This window comes from Phyllostomus hastatus, unplaced genomic scaffold (genome assembly GCF_019186645.2).
Source record: "Phyllostomus hastatus isolate PE091 unplaced genomic scaffold, TTU_PhHast_1.1 phas_contig_34, whole genome shotgun sequence".
Classification (NCBI taxonomy): Eukaryota; Metazoa; Chordata; class Mammalia; order Chiroptera; family Phyllostomidae; genus Phyllostomus; species Phyllostomus hastatus.
In genome coordinates this window covers 26,074,760-26,083,182 of record NW_025333857.1, presented here as the reverse complement: position 1 = coordinate 26,083,182, position 8,423 = coordinate 26,074,760, and positions in this window count along the sequence as shown.

Genomic DNA, 8,423 nt, shown 5'->3' with positions numbered 1-8,423 from the left:
GCACTGATCAAAGGACAGAAGACAAGGACTTAACCTAAAGGCAATGTAGTCCACCAGCTAAGGGTTCAGACCTTTAATTGTGTGTGTGTGTGTGTGTGTGTGTGTGTGTGTGTGTTTAAATCCAGCATCCTCACTTATCTTGAGCAAATTAATTAAACTGGCTGAGCATCAGATTACTTACCTATAAACTTTTTTAAAAACTACTAATGTGTACTTCATGGGCTGCTGTGACATTTAAATAAGAGATGCATATCATGTTCAGCATAGTTCTTGGCACCAAGTATTAATAAGTTCCAAACTTTATACTTTGTCTAGGTCAAGCAGGCTATTCAACCCTCAATTTTTCATTTGAAATATGAGGGAATGACTGCATCTTTCACGAGATGGTTGTAAGGATTAAATGAGGTAACTAAATAATGGGGGAGCACCTAGCATATGCTCAGACCACATTAGTTTCTCCCTTCATCTATAATAACACCTAAAATAGTGCAATATTTATTATAGCTACTTACAGCCTTTAAGCATCTATTAAGAAACTAGTTCATTTCCATTTCTGAAATTTCTAGTCTCGTTAGCGAATTATGTACCCTGGGAGACTAAGCTACAGCTGCATGGCCCTTATGGAACCAGAGCTGAGCCTGGTTAACTTTCAAAGGGAGTACAAGTCTTTTTCCTATGCCCTTGTTTCTCTCAGCACATTTTTCTTTTCCATCCTTCCTCACTCACATCTCCCTTCACTCCCTAGAGTCCTCATTTCAGCCCTGCCCAGGACTCCTTCCCCTACAAGTGCTGGGTCACCATAACTCTTTTGCTACAAAATCTTGTGCTCTGAGGACCTCTGCTCTGCTGTCCAATAGAGGGTTAGGAGACTGAAAAATAGGTCCCTCTTGGCTTCTTTATGGTAATGGGTTAATTAGTGTCATCATTTCTTCTAAGGTGTTCCATTTTAACAGAATAGTCATTAAGATTTTGTATTTTAATCTGAAAGAATAATGTTTTATAGTCCTAATATCACTCTTGAGTGCTAATAATGAAATATTTTGAGGGTTGACACTCCTTTGAGGCACCTCACATCATATTTAGAGCCATCTACTCTGCCAACACACAGTAAACCCTGGTCAGAACAGTACAAACACTGGTATCCTAGAGACCTGAGAATGTCACTCTTATCTGTATTACACAGTGCCAGGGAGTGGTGAGGGCACTGCAAGCATAAGCCAAATAAAGGAAATTTATTAAGTGGAAATAATTTTAGAGATAAAATTCTACCCTCAAACTCTTGCTACAGTTCTAAATTTTATATCGGAAACCCAGGAACACTATAAAATTCCCCTTTCAAATAGGCACTTCACAAAGGGAGCCTATATACTAAAGTGCTAATTGGGAACATGCTATATTTAAAATGTCAGCTTTGGCTGATATTTGCATCTGAATTTAGGACATTAAAAAGATCTTAAATCTGTGATGTTACTAGAGGGTTTTAATACTTATCATCTCTATACTTTCCGTGACATGTAGGTGCCATTAACCTCATCTCTCACCTGTTCTCTATGGAACATCTTTGGCCGAGTACACACAGAAGCAGGAAACAGCTCCTGCTCCCCTTTACTTCTCATTTGGAAAGGCAGGCTTTCTCCTACCTCCCCAGCCTGTTGGGCAGCAAATGTTGAGTTCTGCTATCACTTTCTGATGAATTACTAACTATGTGCCGGGACTAAATTGTAAGAACTGATTCACGACAGCACTACCTTGCTTAAAATTGGAAAACTGTCTTCTTGATCGTGAATTAACTTACCAGTATTTGTTGAGCCTATCTATTTGCAATGCACTACACTAGCAACCGATAAATGCAAAAAATTATTTCTTCCCTGAATGGCCCTTAACAACCTACTGGAGAGGCAAGGTATACACAATGTAACTGGATTATTTCACTAATACTGGGAAACAAACTACTGCCCTTGGGCCAAATCTGCCCTTTGGCTTCTTTTTATATGGCCTACAAACTAAGAAATTTCATTTTATGATTAAGGAATTGTAGAAAAGGAAAACAAAGAAAAACAAAAGAATATGTGGCAAAATCTGCAGGTGGCCCATGGAGCCTAAAATACTTACCCTCTGGCCCTTTACAGAGAAGGTCCCCCCACCCCTGCTCTATACAGTACTAGTTGTCACTGATAGGATACAGTCTATCCCCAAGGGCAAGTACTAGAGCACTTTCTCATGGTCCCCTTACACATACACGTTGCCCAACCACCTCCCTGATGTGTTTCCAGGGGTCACACGTTTCTCTATATCTTGAGAATTTCAGTGCATCTCAGCATTGTCTCCCAGAGCTGACATTTGCAGCAGAATGATAATAGCAGCCTTGACTAATTGTGTCTCAAGTACAGAAGTGGGGAGAAAGTAATGCTCTTCAAGGTTTTGGAGAAAGGCAAATCCCCTAGCTGATCCCTTTATGCCCTGCTGAGCAGGAGCCCAAGGTAGTGGAGCTCTTAGTCATCAGCTCTAGATGCCACATCAGCCATTTCCAGGCACTGAGTTTCAGCACCAACTTCATCACAGCCTCAGAACCTCTGCTCTCTTGCCTACCATTGTGTTTCTTACCCCTCAAGTGGAAGACTTCGGTTCACACTTGAGATTCCGTATTGGCATGCTTTCATCCAAACCTGGTTGCCTAAAGAATGTAGACTTGCAGAGGGTTCTAAATTCAAACCCATTATTCAATGCTTAAAAATCAGATTTCATTTATTACATGATCTGTCCCAGTCCCAGTCCTTTGGAACTGAGTAACAGCTGCCACAGGCTCTCCAAACGCCCACTGTATCAACCACTTCCTACTGTTTCTTAGACACTGAGACTGAGTGTCTGGTGCCACATACTTTATTTAATGCCTCACTTGTCGGAAATTACCTCCTTGATTCTTGTGGATGTTTGAGTCTGTAACTCTTGTTTGAAATCCTCACAAAAGATCCACTTTGCACACATTAGGATGGCGACTGTGTTAAAAAAAAAATAACAAGCGTTGGAGAGGATGTGAAGACACTGGAGCCCTTGTGCACTGCTGTTGGGGATGTAAAATGGTACGACCACTATGGAAAACAGCATGGTGCTCCCTCAAAAACTTAAAAATAGAATTACCATGTGACCTAGTAATTCCACCTCTATACCCTAAAGAATTGAAACAAGGAATCAAGCAGATATTTGTATACTCATATTTATATCATTTTCTCAACAGTCACAAAGTAGAAGCAACCCAAGTTTCTACTGAAAGATGAACAGATAAACAGAATGTGGCATATACATACAATGGAATATTATTCAGATTTTAAAAGGAAGGACATTCTGACACATAATACAACATGGATGAATCTTGAAGACACTACACGAAGTGGAATAAGCCAGTCACAGGAAGGTAAATACCATATGATTCCACTTATGTACAGTACCTACAGTGGTCAAATTCACAGAGATAAAAGTGGAATGGTGATTGCTGGGAGTTGGGGAAGGGGAGGGTGAGGAGTTATTGTTTAATGGGTACAGAATTTCAGTAGTACAAGATTTTAAAAAAGGTTCTAGTAATGGATAATGATGATGGTTGCACAAACATGTGAATGTATTTAATGCCACTGAAATATATACTTAAAATGGTTAAGATGTTAAATTTAAAGATATATATATTTCATCACAACTTTTAAAAATGCAAAATATCTTCTCAGGATTCATACCCCTTTCTTGAAAAGTAACAAAATAACATTGTGACTAAGCTACTTACTGGTATTGTAATATGAGGCCACACATTCTACCAATTAAAAAAAATCTAGTATCTACCTATTCCTGCGTTGCTTGTAAGAATTAAGTGAGTATCTATTGTGATGTGAACTGAAAGAATAAGCCACATTCCAGGTGGGGGATAAATGTCATGTGAGTGCTACATGTGGATGTGAACTTTGCATGAAGTTGTGGTAGATCACTTCAAAGAGGAATAATAGAGAGGCTTTCATGCGGGACCTAGCATTTGAGCTGAGCTTTGGAGAATGGGAAGAACTTGAAAAGAGGCGGATACAGAGGAACATTTGGAACAGAGGGAGAGGAATAAGTAAAGAATCTGAATTAGAAAATAAATGGTATATTTGATCAAATAAGCACATTTGACTGGAGGATAAGATGAAGAAACAATGGCAAGGGCTCATGTTATGAAAGGTTTTGAATGCTTGCCTAAGAAGTTTGATTTTCATTCAGTAGACCCTGGGAGACCATTGAGTTTTCTAGAAAAAGACTTACTGAAGCTTTACCAGTAGTATTGCAGAGATACATAGAAGAGATTAAAACAGAGATAGACTAGAATAAAAGAGACAAGTTAAAAGGCTTTAGAAATTTATAAGTTATATGTTATTCAGGACTAAACTAATATGGTAGTAGAGGAAATAGAAAGAAAAAGATACAAAGCCTGATGTGATACTTGTAGAAAGTCTCATAATTATTACCCTACAGTTGATAGAAGGTTCACAGTAATTTTAGATCTAACACGTTTCCAAAAGGAGGATTAGATACTCAATTCACACCTGTATTCCAGTCTTCAGAATCATGCTTCCTTCTTCCATTTGGATATTGTCATCTGAATGTTCTCCAGTCCTCTCAAATTAGATATTGATTCTTAAACTCGTAAACCTACATATTCCCCAGTCTTCTGATTCTTAAAGAAATAGTGTTTGTGCTAATATATTGTCTTTATCAAACATTTGGAAAAATCATCATAGTGCCAAGAAACAAAAACAAAAAACTTATTTTACCCCAAAATGGATTTTTACAAATGTTTATAAATATATTTATAGTCATTTTATACATGATTAACTTTTAAGTAAAAAGGAATTAGTATTGAATTCTGCATACTTATTTTGTAATTCTTTTTTTAATTTTGCTGACTTAGTATTATTATAAAATACAATAAAACATCAACATCATTTTCTCCATAGCCACACTGTGAATCATTAACCACATAACCTTGAGTAAACCAATCTCCTAGTTCTATATTCTTTTTTCTAAAACGTGTATGCTAGTACAGTTGACTCTTGAACAACATGAGTTGAACTATTTGGGCCCACTTATTTCAATTTTTTTTTTCAGCTGACTGGTGCAGTTCAAACATGTGTTGTTCAAGGATCCACTGGCAGTTGGGAACCGGCTTCTGCTGAAGGCTGACTGAAGTTGCATGCAGATTTTAGACTGTGCTGGCGGTGGGTGCTCCTTACCCCCCATTGCTCAAGGGTCAACTTTACTCTGCCCTGCTTTGTTGTAAGGCAGTGGTTCCTAAATGTGCTGCACATTAGAACTGTCTGGTGGGCTTTTTAATCTCCCAAACTGCAGGTCATACTTCGTACTGTCTGGGGGTGGAGCTAGGCATCAATACTTTTTAAGTTTCTCCAGGTGAATCCAATTAATAGGGCATCTAATTTTTAAGATTGAGACAACAAATAAAAAAAAGCACCTGGCAGGTAGAAGGCACTCAATAACATTATTTTTCATTTACTGAATGTATCCCATACTGCACTGTATCCCACACTACACTACTGTTCTGTATTCATTATTTCCTCGAACTCTCTTCATAGCTCTATGAAGTTTTATTGCTTTAATTTTATGAAGTAGGAAACTTAGATATTTAGTGGTTGATTAAGAAACTTGCTCAGTGTTAACACAGCTCATAATTAACAAACCAGGATTCGAACTCAGTTCTGTGGGACTGAAGTCCTTATCTTTTTATCACACTGCATTAGGCTACAGAAATATCATTTTTTCCTTTTTCTTTCTTCTTTCTAGCTTTTCCAGTTCTACCTAAAACAGTTTACCATAGCATTTTTCAAACTAAGTTGCATATAAAGAAAAATTAAGTCTGTATCCCCTGGGTTTCTCTCCCTATCTTCTATAACTTCACTTGTTCCTATTTTTAGCCAAAGAAAATAAGGGTTAATTTAAGGGTGTGGCAGAGCAGGATTGTGAATGACTACTTGACATATAATGTTAACTGAGTTTAAAGTAGTTTTATCCCTTTATGTTTAGGTCAGTTAACTATGAACAGATTAGAAATGGTTATATCACAGATTCTAAATATGTAACATTTGCTGTAAAAGAATTTGTGTTGGCTTAAAGAAAACTAATCACCACCATTAGAAAATTAATCACACATGTATACACATATAACTGTTTTGAAACAGTTTAAACCCCCAGCTGCACCTCGGTCACAACGAGGCCTGCAACCCTGACACCGCTCTAGCTCGTGCTGGAGTGGAGCTTCCGTCTGCGGGGACTGAGGAGTCCTGTCAACTCAATTGGGTAGTAAGACACAGTCAGAGTATTTCCATAACTTTGGAAGTCACTCGTTCCAAATTGTCTTTATTATTTTCTGGCATCTGAGGCTATTTTATTGCTCTGACCAAATGTCTATGCCGTGATAGCAAAAACAGTTGCTTTCTTCTCATCTTACTTGGTATTTTTGGAAGAACAAATTGACAACTCCCATGAATGGTTCTGAGTTAGCAGGAGAGCATCTGCTGCAGGATGGCTCTTCCTCTTTTGAAGTTCACTGAGAAGCCAATTTCATCATTTTAAAAGCAAAAATATTGCCCAATATGCAGTGACAATAAAAAGAATCTAGATTCAAAGATTGACGACTCACACCCAGAAAACTTTAAAATGTTAATGTTTAGTCGGTAGTTGCTAGCAAATGCTGACTACACTAATAATGCACACCCATAAGTCTGACTCCCCAAATGGCCTATCTTGTACTCACTTATTTTGAGGGTTTTGGGATTTATCTTTGAAAATCTGATACCCAGGGTAGATTCTTTCAGAGGAATTGTCACACCTAGTTGGTAACAACACAGGGTTTTGTTTTTTCTTTCTACATGGTTCATACTGTGAATTTTCTTCATCTAATTTTTAGCATTCTTTTAGTGGCCCATTTTTGCAACATGCTTACTTTATTGCCTGATTTTTTAAAAAGATGTATCTATCATTAAAGATCTTTGGGAATATGTTCAAAAATGTTAAAATACTGGGCTTAGTAAAATTACAACAGGCTACATAAGGCAGATTGAGAAATATCTTGCCAAATAGTATTTCTCAGCAAGCCATTTGGAGAGATTAAAATTTTTTAAAAAGTAGTTGATACCTGACCAAAAATATGATTTCTCACTTCCCTCTTTTTTAACATTAGTGTTCTTGTATACATATTAATTCCTATATGGCTACAATTCTAAAACATTCCTGGCATTTGTATGCAAATGTATATAAGTGTTTGTCTTTACCAATTCAAAACTAATTGTTCCAAGCTGCAGAAATTATCTTTAGAAAATTAATTTGGAATTATGTTATAACTCTTGAGCCATGAAACCATAAACTTTTTTCAAAGTAAGGTAGAGAGGGGAGATGATTTTCTTAGTGACCAGTCCAATATGTTTCTGAGTTTTCTCTTAAGAGAATAATATATTTGAGTGTCTGTTGATAAGTATGCTCAGGCTTTATAACAACCAGAAAACAGAAAAATTGCTGCCTACTTTTTGGTAACAGTGAGCACAGAGTGGTCAGGGATTGCCTCAGAGGCGGCAAATTTAAAAACCTAATTCTGAAGCAAGGGAAATAGAAACCAATGTAAAATGTTGAGGGGATAGATTCTAAGCAGAGGGGAAAGTCTGTAAAAAGGAGACTTTGAGAAGAGAGATTCCCATATATGAGGAATGGGCAGGTCATCGATGTGTGTGAATGAAATTGTAAGGGAAAGAGCACCACAAGAAAAGGTTGTAATGGGTAAGACAGATCTTTAAGGGCCTTGTCGGCATGGAAAAAAGTTCAAATGTTATTTTATTTTATTTTATTTTATTTTATTTTATTTTATTTTATTTTATTTTATTTACTGAGTAAAGGTTTTTTTGGTTGGTTTGTTTTGCTGCCGGAATAACATGGCACACTGTTTTTTCTTCTATTTTTAATCTTTATTATATTTTTTGCATTACCATTTAGTCCTCTTATACCCCTCTCCACCCAGCAATCACCACACTGTTGTCCATGTCCATGAGTCCTTATTGGGTAGAGTTTTAAGCAGACTAGTGACATGATTTAACCTCAGTTTTGAAAAGATTACCCTAACCACTATAATATAAACCAGAAGAGGTAAGACCAATTAAGAAAACATTAAGAAACAAAAATAATCAAAACTGGCTCAAGAAGATAACTATAGAACAAATCACAAAGGTTTCAGATTGATAACTTAAAAGAGGCCCCCCAGGCACAGAAGGTTAGAAATGAATTCCTTCTAGCCACCAATGAATATAAAATTATTTTTAATCCACCAGTTCTAGACTGTAGAAAAACATGAGAATCTTCTGAATAAAATTAGAATAACCTTAATGCAATTTCTGCTGAAAGTAATG